Source organism: Aquila chrysaetos, chromosome 23 (assembly GCF_900496995.4).
Source record: "Aquila chrysaetos chrysaetos chromosome 23, bAquChr1.4, whole genome shotgun sequence".
Classification (NCBI taxonomy): Eukaryota; Metazoa; Chordata; class Aves; order Accipitriformes; family Accipitridae; genus Aquila; species Aquila chrysaetos.
In genome coordinates this window covers 6458604-6482963 of record NC_044026.1, presented here as the reverse complement: position 1 = coordinate 6482963, position 24360 = coordinate 6458604, and the positions used below count along the sequence as shown (strand labels likewise).

General features: G+C 43.1%; 1 protein-coding gene across 9 annotated transcripts in view; it reads left to right on the top strand.

The window, feature by feature from the left end:
* Positions 1 to 19390: 19390 nt before the first annotated feature.
* IL1RL1 (interleukin 1 receptor like 1) overlaps positions 19391 to 24360 on the top strand; it is a 29060-nt gene continuing 24090 nt past the window's right edge. For 2 of the 9 annotated variants that reach the window (XM_029999186.2, XM_029999188.2), the window contains exon 1: positions 19394 to 20009. The gene's annotated coding sequence lies outside the window, so the exon portion shown is untranslated. Of the gene's footprint in view, positions 20010 to 24360 lie in introns of all 9 variants that reach the window. The other 7 variants (XM_029999195.2, XM_029999194.2, XM_029999189.2 and 4 more) reach the window with 6 other exon arrangements.

The following is a 24360-nucleotide window of genomic DNA, read 5'->3' as shown; positions in this document are numbered from 1 at the left end:
ATTTTGATCTTTTGCACTTTCTTGCTCAGTTTATTTACTGTGAATATACACAAATTCCCTGAAAAATGGAAGGGCCATATTCAAGTCCTTAGGAAGGTATTTTTTCTCTCTTTGAACACATTGTTTCTAATACCCATACTGTTTGTTTGTTTTGGTTTCTATTTTTCAAATATACATAACTGTTTCTTCTGTGCCATGGAAGTGGGTGACTTGGACAAGCAGTTGGATTTGGAAAGAAATTCGAGTTATCTACACTTGTGCTACCTCTCACTCCTAGGGAAGCACACTCAGACTGTATCAACTAGGTCTGTACTTTCTGGGTAAGGTGTGCCACAACCACATCATTTCAAATGGAGCATAGGAGAAGTGGCAGGACAAATGCATCTTTGTAGGAGTAAAGAAGTTACAGACATGTAAAGCAGGCTATAAATTCTCCCATATCTGAAATGGCGAATAAGCAGGGTATTTGGGAGTTACAAAGAATAAGATTCATCTGTCCCTTTAAAACAGAAAAAAAATTGGCAGTTAACTCCCCTACATATTGCCTACAGGAACAAATAGTGAAAAAGCTAAAGAGCTGTCTTGACAGGGACACTCGCAGTGGGAAAGAACTTGTGTGCCATATGTCCCCCTGCCATCTGTGTATGCTCTCTTCTGGGTCGTGACATCTGGTTCTGCTTGCTATCTGGCTCCGATTCCTGTATTTTTAGAGTAAATGGGACTTGATTCTCTTCAGAGACTGAAGAGAACAGACCACATGCTGACTTCTTCAAGAAAAGCCAAGTTTTTCATAAAAGTATGTCTCCTCAGCCTAGATCTGAATGGCTTGGTACACGTATCTATTTAAATGAGCCAAGGATGTGCCAGCACCGTCTGCTGTCACTTTTAAAAAACTGCTAACTTTGGTGTGTTTGACATTTTTGGAGGGTTGGGCCATAAAGTTAGTTGGGTACCTAAATTAGGAGATGAATTGGCTTATTATTGAGGAAAGGATCACATCCAAGAGAGCAGACAACTGAGGATGGGAAAAGATCAGGGGTCCCAGGGTGAGGGTTGGTGAGGGAGTAGTAACATCTGCCATAGGAAGTGGCTGTAGGGATCCCGAAACCCCGCAGGAGTGAGCTGCACCGGCGTTGCACTGTGCAATGCTTCCACCTACTGATGCCTGAGACTGAAGCTCTCCCCTTTTAAAAAAAGCCACTCTGTTTACATAAGATCATAAGGAAGTTCTGTTGCTAATAATGCCAAGCGACAACAGTAAAAAAAATAAAACACCAAAAGGGAGTCAAAAAAGAAGATATTCTGATGACTGCTGTTCTGAATTATACTGTAATTATTATTTTTAGTGCTTTCCCCATGTTGTTTCTCAGTTGTAGGAACTAGCAGGGAGTTTAGTGGAAAATGAGATTTTTGGCCTTTGAGTCTGTACATCTGTTAATTCAGTGCCTCAGAATAATTGGAAAATGGGGAGGAGTTGTCCTCTGTAGAGCTGTGTTTCTTTATCAGCCTCCAGCATATGTCAGTTAGATCTGACTGCTTTATGTTGAGCAACACTTCACATTGATTATTCCAAGAAAAAGACTATGAATGGAGACCACTTCATCTGGGAGCTGCATTCCAGCAAATCAGCCGTGCATGATGTCTGGAGGACCGTTACCAACCGTGTGCTCCCCAGGCAATTGACAGTCCCACAGCTCACTTGACATGGTGAAGTATGGAGAATTTGTGCCTAATTTAACTACCTAGCCCACTCAGCTGGGAACAAATGGATCCAATGGTCACATGGTGAGAAAATCTTGGAGTCTGGGGTGCTGAAGTGTTTGTAGGACCCCAGTACCCAGAGGGACAGTAGGCAAGATTCGGTAGTCCTGGAATCCTTGAAGAAGAATTGCCTCTGGGCTGCCATCAGAGAGGAGCAGTCAGGTACATCACAAAGACCATCTGAAACTGAATGTCACAATGTTCCTGAGAGCAGGAAGCACTGGCCAGTCCTCCCTGGCTCTGACGATTTATGAATCCAATTTCACAGGTAGTGTCTCTGCTATGTGAAATGATCAGTCCCCAATCCTTGCCTTGGATGGTGTGCCCAGGCCCCAAGGGACCTTGCAAACCCTCTTTTCCTTGGTGGTATGTAGCCTTTTTTTTTTTTTTTTTTTTTTTAAATGTCTGTCTGGTTGGGTTTTTTTTGTTGGTTTTGGTTTTTTGTTTTTTTTTTTTTTTCAATTCATCTACAGCCATATCGTTTATAAGTTGAAGAGAGTTTACAAAATGGAAGAGGGTGGTTTCAAAGCCTATCTTGAACATTTGCCAAAATATCTGTGGAGCAAAATTTTGTACTTGGATTAATGCCTGTCTTTAATAATAATAATATTATTAATAATAATATTACTATTAATGTTAATATTAACAATAAATGCAGATCAAAAATCCTGCCATGGCTCAGGCAAAATGATTCTTAGTTCCAGAACTAATGGTGAAGATGAGACTTTGCAGAAAGTGATTAAAGCAATTAGCACAGAATGGCTGGGGCAGAGTGGTTTGTAATGCTATCATCAATTCAGGGAGCTCTCAGTAGTAGTTAGATTTTGTAGCGAACACTCGGGTGGCAATTCTTAAAGTGTTATAGTAGTATATGTATTAGGATACGTGAAGGTCATCTGATGGCTGAAGGGTCCAAGAGCAGCCCCAGGCATGCTCATGTGTAGGCCCTCAAATGCACAGTGCTGCCAAAACTGAAATTTTCTGCTCCAGCTGTAGGGAGGCTATGAGCAGTCGCTGGTATCCTGGGGGAGGCTGGGAGTTATGGGAGAGAGGGGCTCAGTGGCTTTGGTGGGGCTTCAGGAATCTGGGAGTCAGGCCATGCACTTGTTTCTCTTCTTCAGTCTATCTCTCTCTCCCTTGAAACCCACCAAAAGAGGCTGCCTCTTGCTCACCTCATCTTCAGTGGCACACGGCTGCTTCTCACAAAACCCAGCCTTACTCATATGCCTGCACTTGTGAGTTACAATGGGTCCTAGCTGGAACTGGGCTAGAGTGCTTGAGAAGAGAGTCAGTATGTACATTTCTCTCAAGGATGTGAATAACACAGGGTAGTGGCTATTTCCATTTACGGAGTAGGGTCCGGGTGGGTAGTATGAGATGGTCTTTCATTGGAAACACAATGAGAGTTCTTGGCCATATTGTAATGGGGGTTTAGCCAAAGTGCATATTTTGCAAAAGAAAACATGTCATTTTCAAAAATAACCATATGACTTCTTCTTTGGCAGCTAAATACCATCTCAGCTGAGTAAGAGGCTAATTAGAAAAAATAAATCCTTGTAAGGCTTTAAGTGTTTAGCTAATTTGACCTAGAGCTGGCAGCATTATAAAGTCTTTGTGGCCTGGTCTGGGGGAGAAGGGAGGAGGTGAGGAGGAATAAAGCCAGTAGCACGCTATATAATTACTGATTAAGATCACGTGTAGCATTTTGAGCTACTTGTGGGACGTGTGAAGCAGCAAAGTGCCGTTTTATCTTTGTATGTACCTCTCTCTAACCACAAATGTACTTACTATGGGCATATTTCACTGCTCTTGGCTTTTCTCTTTGAAGAGAACTCCAATCAGTCTGATGATCTTTTGATTTCCTGAGCGAGGCAACCTCCTGGATCGCCATGTTCCTCTCACAAGACCCCGTGTTGTGGAAATTCCCTTGCTTTAGATGCAAAGCAGATTTTTTTCTTCCCCTAAAAGCTCCTGGCTTGTTGTCAGCAAAGTATTTTCAAGGGGGGAGTACAGAGCACTTTTGAGGGGAGCTGTGGAAGCAGTTGTTATTGACCCACACTGAAAGCCTGCACCTGTATTTCATAACCGAGTGCAGGATGTATCCACCTGCAGGTGATCCGAAATGCCTAGGGGAGGAAAATGAGCCTTTTGACATGCAATGAAGTTTGGTTACAGATGCTGTGAGTCTGTGTGTTCCTCCAGCTAGGGGCTTGTAAGGGCTGGAGGGAGACGCGCTGGCTGCAGTAGCTCCCGCTGACCAATTCCTTGGGCCAAGAGCTGTCTCGCAGCCAAAGGACCCAGTTTACTTACAAGGGCTGCTGGGAAAAGAGAGGAACAACAAACGCTGGAGAAGAGCATGAGAAAAGCTCTGCAGAGTCAGGCCAGCAGCTGACCGAGCCAGGCGTTCTGTCTTCAACAGAGGCGAAAGGAGCTGCTGAAAATCCGACCGATATCTCAACAGCTGCCCCAAGCCGCTGGGCTGGCTCTTCTATTGCCGAGGCAGCCGAGCAGGTCGCTGCCACCTTCTCACCTCGCTGCCACCTTCTCACCTCGCTGCCACCTTCTCACCTCGCTGCCCAGCCTCCGTGCACTCCAGCTTCTGACAGGATGCTCCGTCATTGTGGGAAAAGGGTGACGTTCCCGAGGGCTCTGGTGGGCGTCCAAGCTGAAGCCACCCTTGCTCTGGTGCTGCACCTGCATGGACAGCCTCCCGAGGGTGCTGGCTCCAGCTGCACCTCTTGTCACTGTCAGCTCAAGCCAGCTTGGTTCCTGTGCCATGGACATGTCATTTTTTGCTGTGACCATCCTGTAAGCTCCTCATGCAGTGTCTCAGGTCTGATTCTGGGCCTGCCATGCTTGGTGCTTCCTCATGCGCTCCCTCCAGGACAAGGAATGGAGCCAACAGTAGGCAGGCCTCTAAAAAGAACTCTTCCTGTAGACCAGAGATGCTCCCACACGAAGTCTCTCTCCTCTTGCTTTGATCCAACCTAACCAAGCTGCAGCACCAGTTGTAGAGACACCTCGTGCTGGCAGGCTAATGGGGTTTGTCCCCACTAGCTGTTAGCTAAGACTAGCCGGGGTGTTTTAGTGTCGCAAGTTTCAGAATGCAGTGGTGGTTGAACAAAAGCAGGTGACATTTGTCATATAAGCGCTCCTGGAGATCTCGGTGTGCTTTGGTCTCCTCTCTGCCCGTTTGCCTACAAAAGTCAGCAGGGAGCTGGGCACATTTGCAGCTGCTGGGCCGTGGCTAATTTATCTCCAGCACTCAAGATCTGAAATCTGAGCTCCACTGAAACCTTGGGATCAGGATAACATTCTGGTGTCTGAACCCAGAAGTTTCTTTAGTATTTTGCTTCCTTTTCGCCTCTGTAGCAATAAACAAAAACCCATGTGAAAATGGCTGGGTTTTGCATAGCTTGTTTGGCCTGTGCTGCCCCAGTATTTCATGGTGTTTTGCCACTGCCTGTAGCCATAGGTGTCAAATGAAGTTGTGTATTTACAGTGAGGTGCTTTTATCATGCTTACTCAGCAATTGTTTAGACTGGGGCAGGCTGTTGACTTTTTCTCTTGGGAGTGAAAAAGAGGGTTTTGTGCTTCCTGCAAAGTTTCTTGCTATTGGTGGGAAAGAAAGTCCCCAGGGTGAAGTATCAGAACCCAAACACTGTTCTGTAAGCCTTGAAAACCACACGGAGCGGAACTTATTTCCATTCAGATATAGTAATGCTGAGTTGGTCTGTTGTTATTGCATAACAAAATTAACTACATCCTCCCCCAGAAAAACAATAGAGTTGTCTTGCCTTATTAAGGTGACTTGGGACCCTGGGAGGTATTAAAACAGTTGACTTTTCTCTTGAAGAAAACAGCATTCTTCGTTGGTTCTTGGTTAGCAAACACTCATGCAACATGAAATTACCAGAGAAATGCCTGCAGGCATCAAGCTGGTGTGGCCATCCCGCGCAGCTGGCTATCAGGAGAGTTGTGACACATTTTTGCTATTCTTCTGGCATGGTCTGACATGTGCTTATTCCCAGTCCTGACAAGTTTGGATTGTCCTGCTCCCTGTGTCTGCCCACACCTGCTCCAAGGCTGCCTTTCTATTGTGCCAGCACTGCTGCCTGTCCGTGAAACCTGCCCAAGAACCAAACCAGTTGAAAAATAACTGTGCTGTTGTTGTTCATCTCGGCCAGTTATTTCTCAGGCAGAGCTGTTTTCTGCACTGTCTGCCATCTAGGAACACAAAATATTTTTTTTCTGGCACAGGAGAGGCAGGGAAGGCAAGGGTGGAAGACTAGGATGGTGTGAGAAGCACTGCTCCTAAAGCACAGCCTTGGTAGGGTTAAGCAGCTGTTCTATGGTCTGTGTTCTTGTGGCTATCCCGTTTCCAGCACTCGAGTATGGTCCTTCGGAGCCCCCCCTGTAGATTGCAGTACCATGCCAGGAACACATTGAGGTAATGTCTCTCTTCTCTGGCCACCTGCTTGGGTTTTAAGGATTTTTTTTATATGAATTGCATCTGATGGACTGGTCAAGGGGTTGAGTGAAAAAGGTCATATCCCACAGTAAGCAGCATGGTCTGAGACACCAGCTTCTGATGAGGGGTATTTTCTGCAACCAGCACATTTTTTCTCATGTTTTTACCTATTCCTTTATCAAGCTTCAGCACAATCTCAGTGCTGGCCATCCAGCATATTACAGAGAAAAAGATGATGGATCTTCAGGAAAGAGTTATCAGCCCTGTGTAACTCCTTGCCAGAGGACACTGCAGAAGTAGGAAGTCCACACGTTCCTGGGGAGACCAGACTTGGAAGACGGATTCAATAGAAGGTGAATAAACATACAAAACATAACAGGCTCAGGGAATTCCTGGTGCTGAGAGCAATTGGAGGCTAGGAGAGCACTGAGGTGGAGTTATGGTGTATGTTGGATGTGATCTTACTCTTTATTTTTCTTAATAGGCCTTACTACAGAAGAAGTTAGCTACTGAGCTAGATGGTCTGAACCAGCATAGCTGTTGTCATGTTTCTGTGACTCGAACTATAAAAGCAATAGAAGGATGGAGCTATTCCATCAAAGCTTGCTACCACTGCTGTTGACAAGCATTCTTTCATGTCTTTTTTTCATATCATTTATTGATGGTTTAATTCCATAAATGGCAAGTCTTGAAAGGAATCATCTTGTCTGAATTGTAGACTCTTCGAAATTCATCATTACTTCTTTTGTCTATCTGCCTGTTCCTTCATGTCAACGAGGTTTGTCGTCATTGTCCATTACATTGCCTCAACAGGCTCCACAGTTGCTTTTTATCCTTCTGAGAATTTGTAATTTTTCCACGATTCCAGTAACCCCGACTAGCTGTATATTGGCTCAAGATCTGGTATTTCCATTGTTGCAGTAAATTTATTCTTTGCCTTTTCAAGCTTTAATGGACCATCTGAAGGGACCCTGCTGGTGAAAACCTCCTGGAAACGTTTTGCTAGAGCAGGTTTCTACTTCTTTTGTCATCACTGTTCTATTGTCTTAGTCTTTCGAACAGAAATATTTATTTTGTCTTGATGCAGATGATACTTTTACTGCTCCCTATTGGATATTACATTTTGACTGAAACTTCTGGGTGCTTCTTTCTTCTGATTAATATACCCAGAATTTCCACCATAAGAAGTTAACTCCTTCTTTCCAGACATGTTTGACTCAAATGACCAAAACAGAAAAAATAGGAGGTAGTAATAATCGAGTACAAACAAGCACATTGACCTACAGTGAGTTCTGTTGACTTTGGCATATGTAAATAATGAAAGGAAAAACGTACCTGGAACCTCACAGACTTTTCTGTTGGCATGGTGCAGGGACATGCATGGATTAGATACAGATGCAGTTATAACAGTGGTTTTAGAATTGAACTTCTCCTAGAGTCAATATGAGCCTCTGACTAGTTATGACAAATACTACTTACGACCTCCTTAAATTCCACTGTTTTAGCTATGATGGCAGGTGGAATTGTCCATAACAATGATGTGCTGATATTATTTAATGGTAGGATTTCCATTCTAGGCTTTCTGTTCTCCAGCTCAAAAGAGCAACAACAACAAAAAAAAAAAAAAAAAAAAAAAAAGAAAAGAAAAAAAAGAAAAAAATAATCAGAATTATTCATTTCCACTTTAGCTGGAGCGTGGGAAATATTTACTGGCAAAAGGAATTTCCAGTAAGGAGTTAGAGGCGAAGCTGGTGGAAAAAATGGTTACAGGTGAGAAGCTGATTGATTGACTGACTGAAAGGAAACATAACTGAAAGGTATGCCCACTGAAGTGTACAATCTCAGGGTTTTTTTTGCGCATAATCCCATTCCTCTTCATGCTGGCTGGAAGAGGTTATAGTAACATTTGTTACAATACTTAGTCCTGCATTTGAAAGTTTCTTCTTCTGAAATCTGCAGTCCAGAGATGTGTCCCTGCTTTCCTCATGGTGTTTCCTGAAAATGTAGTTGAGGTGTGTGCTGTTATGCTGGGTTGATATGCTAATCTTCTGTTGTGATGAATTAGCTGGAAAACATGCCTCAATCTTGTTCATTTTCTATTTCTTTTGCTAAGTGTATGTAGTTTTCATCTAGATTTAAAGTGTTTACAGAGAATTAAGTTTTCTTTGATTTAGATTTTCTCATCAGACACATTCTTGTAGTGTAAATCAGTATTTTCTGAAACTTCATAATAAAGTACTCCAGAAAGACAACACAAACTGAACAGAATATTTTTAATAACAATAATAACTCAAGGATTTTAGTGTCTCCCAGCTATTTTTCAAAGAGTATATAATGTAACAATTGCTTTACAGATATGTTTCCTTAATTGGTTTATCAGCCAGAGAGATGCTGTTCTACTTATGACTACTTTTAACTGCCTCTTTCCATCCTTTAGTTTATGAATTCATTAAAAAAAGTGCTTTTGCTAGTGATGTGGAGAGATATTAAACCGATTTTCTGTGTTTATTTCACATGATAGACTGCTATTTCTGCTGAGCTTTTAAAATTCAAACTTTGTGGCTACCCAAAGGTCAGATCTGATACCTGAGGTTTTGCTGGGGCAGAAAACCAACCTGACAGAAACCTTATGTTGACTTTACAGTATCAGTAAGCTTTATGACAGCAGCAGGAGAAAGTCTGTGGAAAGAGCTCTCCACACAAGCACTCTTATTCAGAAAACTTCTGGTTGTCTTGAGAAAATTAGGATAAACTAATTTGCATGAATGTAGTATTGCTTCTGTGATATCCTCCAGAGCTAGATATGTCAGTGCCTATGGGAAATGTCTTTTTCCGAATTTAGACACACACACCCCCCAAAGGGAAAGGGATGGTCTAATCTGGTTAGTGGCAGAAGGTGAGGACCTCTAAGACCTTCGGAGGGAACTCCCTAAATTGGCTACTCTTGACCCTTACTGTTGACTGTAGAGAGAACTAAAAGGAAATGCTTACTTCCACCCCCAGTCATGATGTAAGCTGGCTAGCTGTCTTCTGAGAAGAGATGCTAACGGAGCAGAAACGGCTCTGATGATACCAAAAAAATCTGAAGGCATGGTGCACCCCTGCTCAGCTCTTCATTCTCATACTAGCCTTGTGGTTAGGGCAGTCGTCAGGAAACTGGTGATGTACGTTGCCCTGAAGGAGAACGTGTTCCCTCAACTCCTGCTAGGACACTTTCTGCTTCTTCTGAGGTACCTGGGCCAGTTTGTACCTGGTGGTGCAGTTTTGCGTGTTGAAAGCAAGTGTGAGGGAGCCCAATCCACTGAAGAGAAGTCAGAGCCTCAGAATTTCTTATTAGAAGAATAGAAATAGAAGAAAAGAAATTTCTTATTAATGTCTACCCCCCACGTGGCTGGAGTCAAGTTCACTCTTGGCTGTTCTCTGTCTTCCCCATGATTTATAAACCTTAGCACATAGCATCCCAGTTTCAGTGGTCAGGGTGGAGGGTTCTTCCCTTGACATAGAAGCCTCTAGACACCTTAGAAGTTGGGTCTTCTGGTTTCTGGGTAAGTGTTCTGACTGGAAGCCTTGTCTGGGCATTGCGGATTGTTCTCAGTCTGAGTTGTAAATGATTTTACATCAGAGAGAAATCCTTGTCCTTTCCAGACGATGGGGTTCTGAGTGTGTAGAGTGCCTATCTTAAGCATAGAAGAGACCTTGACTGAGTTCAGGCAGTGCTGGACATCAGATGTATGGGATTTTTGCCTGAGGTGTGGGTCAGTCCTATTTTCTAAATCCCAGTTCAGGCAATATTTAGCTAGAAACACATGATATGATAAAGAATTTCTGGCCATGTCTCTGTTGTCTGGGCTTGAATGGCCTTTGAGAACAGCAAAGTGACTCTATCCTTTATAATGCACCAAAATAACCTTTTTTTCCTGGGTAATGGAAATGAATACCAGAAGTCTCCTGGTAGTCTGCAACTTCTTTAAAGTAAGAAAATAACAAATCGTATTACTGTCTGGATGTGCAGTGTCTGACCCAATCATCTCCATGTCACCCACCCGTGCTGTCGCATCCACAGCAGTGTGGGCATGTCTGCGCTGAGGCTGCTGGGGCAATACGGAGTTGGCCAGGGAGCATCCTTGGCTCCGTGGCCTAGCCTACGATTAGTGTGTACCTGTGTGATCTCACCCGAGGATGTCACTCGATTCATTTAAGATACAAGAGCTTCAAGATGGTTACTGAGCTAATCACTAATCTGGACACAGGCTGTGGCATTCACTCATGTGCAATTATCCAAATGAACCTTGCAGGGTGGCTGACACTCGCTTGCGCGTCCAGTACGTGCTGGACACTGACTCCGTGGAATCAAGAGTACGTAAGGGCTTACATACCATGATTTGTCCACTTTTGCAGGACAGATATTCACTGAACTCATACACATTTTTAATAATTTTTTATTATTTTTATTACTTACTTCTGATTTTGCATTAGGGATGTTTATGTACCCTGAGAGATACCATGTCCACGTTAGCTAATAAAACTAAGCATCCTTGAATTTTCCTTCTTTTAGGCCTACTTCTTTCAACTGCTCTTTTGTAAAGATAAAGGAGGTGAAATATGGTTTATCTTTGACGCTAAGGTGTAGTTTCCCCAGCAATGGAGGGGCCCAGAAATGCCCAAAGCAGCTGGTTGTATATGCATATTTTTCCCAGATGCCCCACTTTAATGCAAATGGGGTCTGCAGTTGATGAGGTGGCCCTGTCAAGCTGTGAACTATTAATCACAGTATTTGTGAGATGAAATGAAATAACTGACAGAAAAAGGAATTTAAACTCAGATAAGAGTTACCTCCACTTTTGTGTTTCTTCTGTTTCCCTATTAATGTAAAAAATAAGAACTACCATACCAGCTTGCACAACCTCCCCCAGCCCCATCCCTGGACCTTTATCTTGTTGCTAACCAAAAGCACAAGCCATCAGAAACAGGCAAAGGAGAGGATGATGAACTCTGCCAGTGTCAGTCACGTGGGATGGACATCCTCAGTTTAAAGTAGCTTTTCCAACAACATCTTAAATGGTATCTCTCCATCTTAAATTTGAGTCATGCCTTTTGAACCCAGCTGTGCATCTACTTTTGACAACTTCACGTGGTGATTAGTTTCAGTTTCTATTTATGTGAAAGAGTAGTGTTCTCTGCTTTTAACCGTGTGCCTGATCATTTCCCCATTTCTTTTATCATGAAAAGTACTGAAAAATTATTCCCTGTGTAATTTTCCCGAGTGCTGAAAGTCCTCCCTTTTCTCAGCTGCAGAGTGCCAGTCAATTTGGTTTATCCCTGTAGCAAAAGCCCTCTGTACCTCTGATATCCTTACTGCTCTTTTTAGTAACTTTTTTCATGCTATTATATCCTTTTTGTCACTGACAACCAGGATTACATCCAGTGCTCAAGATAAGGATATGTTGCATCAGTATAATAACATTTCCTGTTTTGTTCTCTGTTCTTTTGCTAATAACTCCTCACGATCTGTTTGCCCTCTTGGCAGCTGCTGAACATCAGGCTGTTTTCAGAGAAAATCCAAAATGACCCCAAGATGTCTTTCCCAGGTAGTGAAAGCTGATCGCTTTGTTTGTGTTGGTAAGATGATTTCTCTGAGAATAGTGCTTTGTGTAGATCAATGGCTAAAAATAACAAACCAAATAAAGCTAGAGGATACCCGATCTCATGGGATTTCCCATTAAAATTTATCCACTGCCCAAAAGCAATCATTCTGCTACAGAACTGACTGACAGAGTGGCCTTTGGATTTCAATTAGTTTCACAGGATCTAGGAAACTTCCAGCATTTGGGTCCTGTCCTAGAGCCTCAGTCCTGGACTGGTGTGTCTGGGAGCCACGGGTAGTTAGTACGGCTGTCGGGCTCCGGCGCGTGAGCTTGTGATGTGGTCAGAGGAGGACAGACAGACAGACAGACGTACCTCCTCACGTTGTACAATGCAGAGCACGTTCTTCGCTGCTAATGTGGGAGGTCTCGGACAAGCTTGCTTCTGCAGGCTGTTAGCTGTAAAGCATAAGTTTAGGAACAGTTTGGCTTGTGGTCACGGACTCTGAGAGCGATCAGGCAGGAGTGCTTGAAACCTGCGGCTCTTGAAGGCACTGAGGTCCTCAGAAGCTGCTAGGAGACTCTGCAAGCTCTGCTGCTGGCCATGGAAATGAGGTGGAACAGAGACGTTTCTAATTGAACACTTCTGGATAAAACAACAGACATGAACTGACCTCCATTTCTGGCTGGATCCATGCTGAGGACTTATATTTCTAGTGTAGGCATTGATCAGCTGTGGGTTAACCTCCTCACAGGGGCTCTGGGGGAGCTTGTGCTCCACTGTCTCAGAGAGCTGCCTCCCAGAAGTCATCCATGGACCCAAAATCCAAAGAATAAATGGCTTTAAAAAATGTTTGCCTAATATGAAGTCACTCCACCATCCAGCACTGAATCCCTGCGTAGTAGGGTTGCCCGTATTGTACCGCCTACAACCTACAGGGAAAGCAGATGGGACAGGGCTTCTCCTGCGTCTTCTCAGCAACTGCTGCGTCTTATTGGCACCTTGCAGGCCAAATTGTTGTACACAAAGACCTCTCAAATCTGTGAAGTAGCCCTGGTGAAGACCTGCTGGCTTTGGTGCCCAATAACTCCGTGCAACATACCACCTCTGCTGTCCTGAGCGACCACTGTGAGAGATGGAGCCCAAAGTTGGGGACTAAATGAACTCAATGGACATTTTGTGGACATTTCTAGACATTTTATGGACATTTTACAAGGGTGGTCTGTAGACTAAGGGAATGATACCTGCATATTATATCAAAGGATGGGAAGGGGAGTGGTGCTTAATGAGGATGCGTTGGATAGTGTGGGACCTGAGCATGATGTAAATAGTATGCAATAAAGGGTGGAGAATCTGCTGAATTTGGCTGGGATAGAGTTAATTTTCGTCATAGTAGCTGGTATGGGGCTCTGTTTTGGATTTGTGCTGGAAACAGTGTTGATAACACAGGGATGTTTTCGTCACTGCTGAGCAGTGCTCACACAGAGCCAAGGGCTTTTCTGCTTCTCCCCCCATCCCACCAGCGAGCAGGCTGGGGGGGCACAAGGAGTCGGGAGGGGACACAGCCGGGACAGCTGATATTCCATACTATATGATATCATGCTCAGTATATAAAGCTGGGGGAAGAAGTTTGGAGTGATGGCATTTTGTCTTCCCAAGTCCCCGTTAGGCGTGCTGGAGCCCTGCTGTCCTGGAGATGGCTGAACACCTGCCTGCCCATGGGAAGTGCTGAATGAATTCCTCATTTTGCTTTGCTTGTGTGTGTGGCTTTTGCTTTACCTGTTAAACTGTCTTTATCTCAGCCCCGGAGTTTTCTCACTTTTACCCTTCCAATTCTCTCCCCCATCCTGCTGGGGGGAGTGGGTGAGCAGCTGCGTGGGGCTGAGCTGCCGGCTGGGGTTAAACCACGACATACATACAGGTTGTTTTCCATGTAGAATCCTACAGAAATGAGGAATTTGACCTGGGGGATAATAGAAAGGTGAGCAATCGATACACCAAGACTCTGTTGTGCAGGGGGAGTAGACATGGTGACCATGGATGAGAACAAATAGCTCATTTTAGATTGATGGGAAAAGAAGCTTAGTTCTTGGAACAGCTCATCTCCCAGGAAGATTTACAGGAAATCATGTGGAGAGCTGCAAGAAGGTTTTCTATAAACAGAGGAGGTTTGGTTAGTGAGGGAAGAGAAAAAAGGTTGTGTTGAGTTTATTTTTTCACGGTGAAAGAAACAAGCCTGAAACCTCAGGTAATAAGTGCTGAAAGGAACTCTGCGTGCCATTTGGTATCTTTGCAGCTTAGAGAGATAGGCAACTGTCGATATTCCCAAAACTTCTTGCAGCTGGCCAAACTGGGTACATACTGTTCTACAATAAACAGCCCAATTGCTGACATAGTCTGTCCTACTTTCCATTAACTAGCTGCTGGGAGTCAGGGCCAGAGAAGGTTTTCGTGCTCATAGTCCTCCCTGCTTTGTCAGGTGCTCTGATGTCTAAGGATTAGGTGCTCTAAGGATTTCTGAAATCTAGCAGGGGGACTCCTTGGTGTCTGGACATCTGGCTGCTTCAACTATAGAAAAACTAACAAAAATGTTGATTTTTTTTTTTATTCTAGGAAAAATAAGTTGGGTGAGTTTTCGTAGAAAAAGCTCAGAAGTTCTAGTTTTCATGAGAGGCCTTGTTTTTCTTTCCAAAATATTTTGAACTTCCAGGGAATGCAAACTCCAAGTTGCAGCCAAATTTGATAGTAAATACAATGAAATAATTATATTAAAGAATGTTCTTAAAACCCCAGTCCTTAACCTATAGAAAAAATAAGACATTTTCTTAAATAGTGATATTATCAAAAATATAATTTTTACAACTAAAGCTCTGCTCCTGCATGCTGTCAGTATGTCATGACCCTCTTTTATCAGTAAGACATTAACTTCCAGTAATTCATATACATTAAGGAACAAACAAGACTATTTAGTAAGAAGTCATTATAGATAATATCCTTTGTCAACAAATTATCTTCAGTGACTTTCCGGAGAATCCCAATTCATTTTAGTTGTGTAAATTAATAAGAACTACGTCTTTCGCATGTGAGCTATGATTTCCAGAATGCCATGTATTTGTAGAAGTTTCTTCCTAAGAAATTGTGTAGAAAAAAATCCTTCTCAGGGAAGAGGTCAGATAGGAACAACAGCGATGTGCTGAATAATACTCTGTTTCCACAGTAACGGGAAATAGAGTGGGTGCTGCGCAGGGGGAGGTTAGCTTCCCGTGCACTCCGAGGGGAGCGTTGGCTGTAGCGACCTGGGACTTCTGGAATTAGTCTATGCTGTTGCACCGAGCAATGACCTCTTGGATCCGATGGTCTTTGACTTAAAATTTGGAAGATTTCACTTAGGTACGTCTTGTCTGTGCTCTGAAATTATTTGGACACAGGAGGGCTGGTTTATTCAGCTTTTCTTTTGGGGATAAACTTTGGATAGGTTTCTTTCTCAAAGATACTTGCCTGCTCAGACTCACTCTCATCTCTGTACTGTAAGGCATTCTGGCATCCAAGGGCAGGACCACCTGTGGGAATGGAAGATCCTGGAGACTCAGTGGAGTATTTTTCTTTCCATAAGAGCAACAGATGTACTGCACTGATCCTCTCTCTGGTGGGCTCTGTGGCCTCCCCATGGGGATTCTGCTGGTGGTCCGGTGACATTCAGAACAGCTGCTGTTATTTTCATTCTGGCTGGCTGTATCCAGCCTCTGTGGGATGGCAGCGCAGCTGCTTACTTTTTGGGGCAAGGCATGGAGCAGAGAAATTGAGAACTTCTTTAGAAAGGGAATCTGGTTTTAAGATACAAAGGCTTTGGTGATGACGTTAAGATTTTTGTTTGAATATCGTCCTTGGCCTGACAAGCATAACTATCATGGTTAAGATCTTTTATAAATTGCTGGTGATCAAATAACTTCCCAAGTAATATATCAATGTGCAACCCAAAGGTAAATACATGCCAGCCACACTAAAAAGGGCAGATATAATTCTTGTTACTTTAGCCAACTGCTTCCTTCAAGATACTCTCACCTCCTTTTTGTACCTTCTGAGCTTTCATACACTAGCTGGCAACTAAAATGGAGCCGAAAACCTGACAAGAGGCTTAGTAGCTCTGCCTTGGTGGGATGGAGGAGAAAGATGAGTATGCTGAAAATACTGATGGCTTTGTAACACTTAAATTCTTATTAATCCTTTTCTTTCCACACGTCCCTCGCTGACCTTGGCGTCTGCAGGGTTGTTTCTCTCACATTGTTTCACTCTTCTCTCACAGTTGCTGTGCAGCAGCTTTTACCCTTTCTTAAATATGTTATCACAGACGTGCTACCAATGTCGCCGATGGGCTCGGCCTTGGCCAGCGGTGGGTCTGTCTTGGAGCCGGCTGAAACTGGCTCTGTCCAACATGGGGGCCTCTCCCGGTGTCTTCTCACAGAAGCCACCCCTGCACCCCCCCACGTCTTGCCACATAAACCCAATACACTCTGGTTAGGCATGTACCCCCCCAACAGTGTCTTCTTGGGATAACTGTCTCAAACTTCTCGAGGAAAGGAACCAGCAGAGCTATTTGGGGACCAACCCATTCATCTTTATCATAATGTGGGTGGTAATAGGACTGCATGTTTAATGATAAAGACTGGGGCAACTGCTACCTTGGGGGAGGAGGAGTCCATCCCCATCAGAATATTGTAACCCTTGAAAAATAATTCTAATTTCTTTTTTGCACAAAGCATGAGGTGCCTATGCTAGCCGCAAGTAAGGCACCGCAACGCAGAGGAACAGGAAGGACACTGCAACCTCAGTAGGGTGGATCCCCACCAGCTAAAAAACATTAGACCTACCATGGGTTTGGGCACACCCAGCAGCAGCTTCCCTGCCATCCCACCATTTGCTAACTCCACCAGTGCTCCCTACGTTGGCCGTGACAAACGTAGATAGTGAAACCTTCCCTGCCAGGGTCAATTCTGTCCAGGTGTCCCTCCCCTGCGTGCAATGACAGTCTGAAAGCAGGGTGCAAAAAATGTACACAGCAATTATTTCCTAGCTAATAGAGGTAGGTATTAGACAGACAGGGCTAATATGCTGCGAGGCTAAGCACTGTTTCTTGGAGCAGAGTGAACCCTGATGTTGCCGAGTTGCTGTTTTCCTATCTCTGCTTTTTATCTCAGGATTTTATCTTTTTTCGTGTCATTGTTTTTGCTCTTGAATGCTTGAACTCCTAACTCTCATGATCTCAGTAACTTAATTCTATCTGTTTTTTCACTTTTTGTATCTACCATGGCTTTAACTTGCATACTTTTCACAGCTCAGGAGTAATTTTGCCAACACAACTGAGTTAAGTTCATACAGCCATGCTGCACCAAAACCAGCCATTGAGTCACAGACAGCTGAGTCTCTGGGCCATTGACTCCTAGTGCTGGTAAGGACCTGTGGGGCCAACTACAGCATCTTGATGCCAATATCAGATTTTTCTTTAAGGTCTAACACCTAGTGGCAGCTCCACTAGGGTCCCAGCAAACTCTTCCAGTGCTTCACTACCTTTCCTGTTAAAAGATTTTTCCTGCTGTCTTGCCTAATTATTCCCTGCTTCAGTTTAAGCCCATTACTTCTTGACCTCTTTGCTTGGAGAACAGATGATTCTCTTGCTTGCTGAAGTGCTATGCGTAGAGGCTGCCAAGGGAGCATGACGCATCTAACTCCTCAAACAAATTTATTGACATATTTCTGTAAGCACATTTTTCCATATACTTATCAAACAGGATTTGTTTTTTAGAAACTGGGTCAAAAGTTATGAAGCATTCAACATTGATTGTAGTTCCTTATGAAAGCTGCAGAATGGCTTTTGCTCAGCTGGCAACTATCCCCTTTCGCCAGGAGCTCAGTTACCCACCTGCATCATGATCTGGGAACAACCTGGGCATGGGGAACAGACCATGGGATGAAGAGCTCTTCTGAGGTATGGACAACACAATGAGCACCTCTGATCTAAGTTTCAGTGGACTTTATGATAGAAGAACTTATTCTGTATCCAGGCAATGGAAGTTAGCTTGACCTGAATATATTTAACCTTTCCCTAGAGTAACCTGACATGTCGTGGTGAGAGGATGCTGAATCTACCACTGAATGCAGATGGTTAATCCAGAGTTTTCGCCTGAGTCTCTGGCATCAGGGAATGAGGAAGACCTCGATTCCAATGAAACTGCAGAAACCTGAGCTGGGAGTGGTTTGTGAGCTTTTCAAGGTGGGGATCTGAGCTGACCCCAACCGGCTGACCAAAGCATTGTGAGATTTCACTGTTGCAGGTTTGGGGGTTTTTTAGCTCTTTTTTGCATTTTCTGTGTCATACGGGAAGTGCAACCCACAGACCACTGCTAGACCAAGAACTGGGGAAAGCATGGGTGTGACATCAGTAAGATTTTTGCAATCTGGCTTATAATTGCTACTTCTTTGTGTATTGATGTGGAGTTGCTGCATGCTGACAGCAGAGTCCCAGAACACTGCAAGTGATAAGTAGTATTCATAACTCTGCCAGGGAAAAATAAGAATTTGAACGACCATAGTTGTCGTGGTTTAACCCCAGCCAGCAACTAAGCACCACGCAGCCTCTCACTCACTCCCCCCCACCCAGTGGGATGGGGGAGAAAATTGGGAAAAGAAGCAAACCCCATGGGTTGAGATAAGAACGGTTTAATAGAACAGAAAAGAAGAAACTAATAATGATAATGATAACACTAATAAGATGACAACAGCAATAATGAAAGGATTGGAATGTACAAATGATGCGCAGTGCAATTGCTCACCACCCGCCGACCGGCACCCATCTAGTCCCTGAGTGGAGATTCCCTGCCCCCACTTCCCAGTTCCTATACTAGATGGGACGTCCCATGGTATGGAATACCCTGTTGGCCAGTTTGGGTCAGCTGCCCTGGCTGTGTCCTGTGCCAACTTCTTGTGCCCCTCCAGCTTTCTCGCTGGCTGGGCATGAGAAGCTGAAAAATCCTTGACTTTAGTCTAAACACTACTTAGCAACAACTGAAAACATCGGTGTTACCAACATTCTTCACATACTGAACTCAAAACATAGCACTGTACCAGCTACTAGGAAGACAGTCAACTCTATCCCAGCTGAAACTAGGACAACAGTATAAAATCTTCTTGTTTGGTTAAAGAAAGAATGAACAGTTGATTCTCAAAATGTCTTTAGGGGTTATTCTGCTAAGATGTACATGCTGATTTGTCCCCCGGAATTTGGCTGATTTGGTACTGAAATTGCCCCTTTAGACTGGCTGCTGCACAAGAAGGGGGTAGTTTGGGACCTCTGGTGGGTCCAGGTTTAGTGCTGATGCTCAGAAGGCTGCTCAGCAGTCTTGAACAGCGCTCCCTAAAAATGTCTTTCTGGCATTCGGTGGCCCATACGGTCTCCCGAATCCCTGCTCTTGTCGGTCACTGCGCACCGGGCCGTGCCCACCGCTGTGGTGACTTCTCCCTCTGCCTCTTGCTCTCCCAGAGCTGCTTCTGGATCTCCTGTGGGCTGCCCTGCTCCTCTAGCCTTCTTCCCCTCAGACACTTAATTTAGCTGCCAGGGCAGACAACTGGTTTCTCAGCAGCCTTCTTTTATCAGCTTAGCTTCAGTGAAGCCGTTTCCTTCACTAAAAACTGTTCCTGGTGCTCCAGGGATTTTCAGAGCTGTTCTCCGGGAGCTGCTGCCAGACTAGACCAGGCAAAGCCGTCACTTGTTTTCGAACAAAATCTGTTTCAAAGCACCCTCTGTTGGCTGAGCGTCCCTTCTCTGTTCTCCCCGGGTGTGTGAGAAAGCTAGTAACCAGCCAGCAGATTTATTGCAGTATAATCACGCTAAAATGGAGTAATTTCTGATTAATGGGAAACCTATGCTATTGGTAAAAGATGTCTGATGATTAATTGGAACGATGAGATGTCATCTCTGATAGGTACTTAAGGTTACTACAGTAATTTGCATGCTCTGCTCTGTTCTGTGGGAGGTGTCTCAAAATGAAGCTGTATATCTTGCTCCTACGGATATGAATTGTACAAGCCAGTTAAAAAGAGTTCCCAGAAATATCGGGTACAAGCCACAGCAGAGAAATCGGTGCAAAGGACACAGCCACAGAGAGCAAGCCACTTCTCTGCTTTCTGAATTTTCCAGATGGTAGGTCAAATTTCTATATTATCATTTAACCAAAAATAACTGAAGTATTTTATAAGAAAGTTTATTTCAGTTCACTTCTGTGCTTCTTTATCTCAAGAAAAAATATTAGATTAAAATAGTGGATACGCTTATGTGGGAGACAAATAATTTTGGGACCAGCATAATGATTTACCTTATAATGAAGTGTATTTAGAAATGGATTTGCTCTCAGTTTTCTGGCAGATATTTTTACTAATTATTCAAAGACACAGAAAATATTTACTGTGCAATGGCTTTTTCAGAGTTTAGGATATTTATGTCCTTTCTTGCTTCAAAATGTTTCGTAAGAATAGTGTGTATATAAATTCTAGCATTTCCATACCTGAATATTGAAATTCCTAAATTTTACACTTATAGCTGGAACTAGTGTAGGTGTTAACTATTGTGAGTGCTAGTTGTGGAATAAGTTCAGTGTTATTGTTGCTATTTTAATACCCCATTTTCAGTCAGAATGGGTTTTCTCGTTTGCTAAAAGACTGAAAATAACTTTCAAAAAGGTGAATGAATGAATTCTATGTCTTAGTAAACAAATCTCACACAACTGCTATTTCACGGTATGTTTATGTTGTAAAGTCTGTTAAGCTTTTTAAAGTAGAAATTGCAATAACATTTCCAAGTTTTGTTAGTATGCAATGTATGGTACTTTTATAATGTTTGTTCACTTATATAAACAGTACTACAAACAGTTTTTTGCCAAATACATTTTGGAAAAAAAATCACAAATATGTTACTAACAAACACAGTTGCCTTTGGAGAAGCAAGGAGTTAAGCCCTGTAGACTACTGCTTCTGCGACATTAGTAGGGGGTTCCCAGTTCTTTCATCTTCCTTTGATATTGGATTATTAGGGGCCAGGTTTTGACATATTCAGGTAGTTATCCCAAATCTCTGTATTTGGATCTAGTGCTTTTCAGCATCAGACTGAAGCTTTCCTTCACAGAGCTTAGACTTAAGCTCATAATATGCAGTTATTGTGAACTCTAGGAAGAAAGAGATTTATGGAAAATGTCTCCTTATCTTTTTCCCCCTGAATATTAGCAATCCAAATTTATGATATACTGAGGACCCAAAAATCTGTTATGCAGGTTTTACTTCGGACAAGTGTAATAAAACCTAAGTTCTAAATAAATCTGCAAAAGCAGAAAGAAAACTTATAACTATTTCCAGAAATTATGGCCTTTATCTCTCTGTGCTTCGAGCTACAGGGACTTCTTCCTTTTGATTGTGGGACGCGAGGTGTCTCAGTGCCTTTGTCTTGTGCCTCATAATACCCTTTTTATTTGACCTAAGTATCACAGGTGTGTGAATGCTTTGATCTTGTTTTGCACAGAGTAATGGCACAAGCTGTAAGGCACTAGTGAACCAGTCCTTCTCTCGCTATTTGCTGTCCGGAACTGCAACCTCTGCCTCGGTTTTTATTGAGGTAATTTGGCAGTTTGCTGCTGACTTTGGAAAATGCAAACAGAAATATATTGTTCTTTTAATTGCCTGAGCTCTTTTTGTTTTCAGGGAACATTCCTCTTTAATTAGAGCCCTGTATATTGCACGTATTCACACACACAAACCCTGAACTCTACTTAAACTGCCACCAATATACAGCAACTTAAAAATGGGGGGAAAATCAGTAAAGCAATCATCAAAGTGAGGTGGGGAGAATCTGTCTTTTCAGCACAACTATTTTGCACTGTTTTGGTACAGTCTGGTAGCCCTGTATGTGTAAGGTCTCATGAAGACATGCTTTTTCAAGAAACAGAAGTCTAAATACAACAACTGGTAAGTACGATGATAGGCAAATACAAATTTCTTACTTCTGGATCATTCCGGCACTTGTTAGAAGAGTTGGTGAGGGCAAGTAATTGGCTGTCTCCATTCCTGGACCAAGCTGTATCTCACAAACGGAGAAAGCACAGCTCCTTGCAACTTTTTTTAATCACCAGCCTTCCATTTCTAGGGCTGCAATAGCACTGGCAATAAAGGACTCACCAGTGTGTCCAATAGTGGTCAAATACAAAGTAGCCACATACAAATAAAATATCAAATGAGAAAGAACCTAATTTCTGACAGTCTCCAAATGTAGTCTATGAAAGTGATTTTCCTTTAAAAATCAATCTTTTACTTTTTGTCCTCTTGCTGAAGTATCTGCTTGCTTAAACAAAATAGCTGTAAAAAGTAGTAGGACAGTTAGTGTAACTGCTGGTATACCTCCCTGGGGGCAAATAAGTTTGTGGAAGAGAACAAAACACTTGGAGGGAAAAAGCTCCCAGCAGAGAAGGAATATTCTGAATATTTTTTTATGTCTATTTAATTACTCAAATAATCTAATGATATTAAATTCTATTTATTATTCAGCTTAGAGTTCTTCACTTAGCTGATTCTTAGGGTCCGTTTGGAGACTCCACTGTGGAGACTCAGTTGACATAGATGTATCTTGTATGAACTAGCCCTGCTGCAGCTAGTGCTTTGCATATCATGTTTGCTTATGTGTATACACATACCTGTATTTTGCATGAATGCTGTAGGCATTCAGCATCTGATGGCACAGTGCTCTGGACGGCTGCATAAACTCCCTTTGGAGGGGTTCATTTTCCCTCGCTGCATCGCTAGTTCTGACTATGTATATACCCTGCTGCAGTCCCAGACGTGTCAGTCAGTCCCTCTCCGGAACAAGCGAGCCATTCCAAATGTATGTGGGTACCAAGTAGTTTAAAGTCAGCTCGCAAAACTGGCTGCCCAGCCGGACAGAAGGACGTCTTGGGAAGAAAAGGTCTCCTCTGCATAAGCCAATGCTCAGTAGCAAAGTCACAAGTATATGGAGATGGTGAATTATTGGGAATGATCAATAATGGCTCTGTGAGCTGCAAGTGAAAAAGTCATTTCTGTGAGAAAAAACAAGTGAGACATAGGCTAACCAAAGCTGATTTGAGAGAATAAGATTAGGTATAGTAACAGATAGTGATAAGACAGTTAACTAGAGTGGAAATTAGTGCAGAAAATGAGGTGGTGGTTTAGAGCAGACCTATATCATAACAAGACTCAGTGAAACCAAGTCAAGCAAAATCAGTTCTCAGAAAGATTAGATCTAGACGGCAATGTTTCGATTTTACCCAGAGAGGCAGAAACGGAACGGGTAGATGTCTCATGGATTGTGGAAATGAGGTGCTCGCTGCAGTATGCCAGAGAAACTTTTCATCGCTTGCTCCTGATGCGCTGTTCAGGAGATTGAGACACCGTGAATCTATCAAACGTTGCTCCTATCAGCTGAATAGTCAACTGCTTTCCAAATATGTGCAGGGCATTTGCACCTCCCTTTTCTTTCTCAGGAGAATATGGAGCCATGAGTTCCCATATCACTTTTCAACTGTGATTGAAGTAGACCTTAGCTGATGAATGAAGCCAACAGAGTTGCTGGCAAATACAAATCTGTTTAGGTCCCGAGTTGGATCCAGGCCTCTAATAATCAGGCTATGCGAAACTCAGCTCCCCATTCCCACTTGCCAATCTAGTTTGCTCCCTGGTAGTGTCAAAAATAAGTTCTAGGAACAAGCCTTCTGCTCTAAAGGATAATCAAAGAGAAATGCTTTGCTGTGTTGATGCTGTGAATTTTGTTGCATGCTGTTTTCCTCCATATCACTCTTTCCTGAGGGCCTACCCTGTCCCAGGTCACTCCTGAACCCTCTTCTGGGCCAGCTTATTCATCCCTTCCAGGGCAAAACTCCTGATGTTTGTTGCGCTGAAAAGTACCTTCTAAAAAACTATTAACCTGGCCTAAGATTTCCCTAAAATTTAAGAAGTCAATAGAGTGCATGTGCTTGTACGTCGTGCTTTTCTCCAGCTCTAACGAAAGTGAGCAGCTCCTCACGCACATTGTTTCTAGGAGCTCCTGGCTGGTCACTCGCTTCCCGTACAAGGCATGGCATCAGCCTTGCCATGACATTAATGCTAGGATGCTGCTTTTTCAGTCTAAACCTCATCTTTTCTGTGATTTCTGAGTATCCCTGCAAAATACCTACACTAAAATTCTCACGCTTTTCTCTTCCAACACTAACTTTTGTTACTATTTTTAAGAGTTTAAGAATAAGCCTCTGGATGTTATTAAACCTTCTAAAAGAAGAAACTTTCCATATCAATACAAAGCTGATGACATTTCTAAAAGCTCAAAATCGAGCTTAGTCTGAATTTCAGAACTTGCCAAAAACGTAGGTCTTGATAAGATCTGTCAATGTTTAGTCTGGAAATCTTTGGCACTGAAATAAAAATTCCTTGCAGTAAGTGTGGCAACAGTACTTACCCTGCCTGTGCATTTCTTGCCTACT